Consider the following 877-nt stretch of genomic DNA (forward strand, 5'->3'; position numbering starts at 1 on the left):
AAAGGGATTCCCTTCCCCCTTGCGCTTCCCATTTGAGGTAATGCCTCGTCCTGCTTCAGCTCTCGCTGGTCTGGCTGCAGCAGCTGACCAGCACTGATTGTGCAGCACTCCCCAGTGAGATGACCCCAGTACCCCAGTTGAAAATGCAGAAATCACCGGTCTTCTGTGTCGCTCGCGCCGGGAGTTGGAGACTGGAGCTGTTCCTATTCGGCCATCTTGCTCCGCCCCTTTGAGTGAGTTTCTTAATCCTGAGTTCTAATTTGATTGCACTGTGGTCTGAGAGACTGTTATGATTTCCACTCTTATGCATTTGCTGAGCAGTGTTTTACTACCAATTATGTGGTCAACTTTAGCATAAGTGCTATGTGGTGCTGAAAAGATTGTATATTCTGTTGATTTGTGGTGAAGAGTTCTGTAGATGTCTATTAGGTCTGCTTGGTCCACAGCTGAGTTCAAATCCTGAATATTCTTGTTAATTTTCTGTCTTGTTTATCTGTCTAATATTGACAGTGGGGGATGTTACAGTCTCCCACTATCGTTGTGTGGGAGTTTAAGTCTCTTTGTTGGTCTCTAAAAACTGTTTTATGAATCTGGGTGCTTCCTTATGGGGTGCATATATATTTACGATGGTTAGCTCTTCTTGTTGCATTGATCCCTTTACCATTATGTAATGCCCTTCTTTGTCTTTTTTGTTTTTGTTTTTTTTGAGATGGAGTCTCGCTCTGTAGCCCAGGCTGGAGTGCAGTGGCCGGATCTCAGCTCACTGCAAACTCCACCTCCTGAGTTTATGCCATTCTCCTGCCTCAGCCTCCCAAGTAGCTGAGACTACAGGCACCCGCCACCTCGCCTGGCTAGTTTTTTGTATTTTTTAGTAGAG

The sequence above is a fragment of the Rhinopithecus bieti genome, unplaced genomic scaffold (assembly GCF_001698545.2).
Source record: "Rhinopithecus bieti isolate Rb0 unplaced genomic scaffold, ASM169854v2 scaffold_2409, whole genome shotgun sequence".
Lineage (NCBI taxonomy): Eukaryota > Metazoa > Chordata > Mammalia > Primates > Cercopithecidae > Rhinopithecus > Rhinopithecus bieti.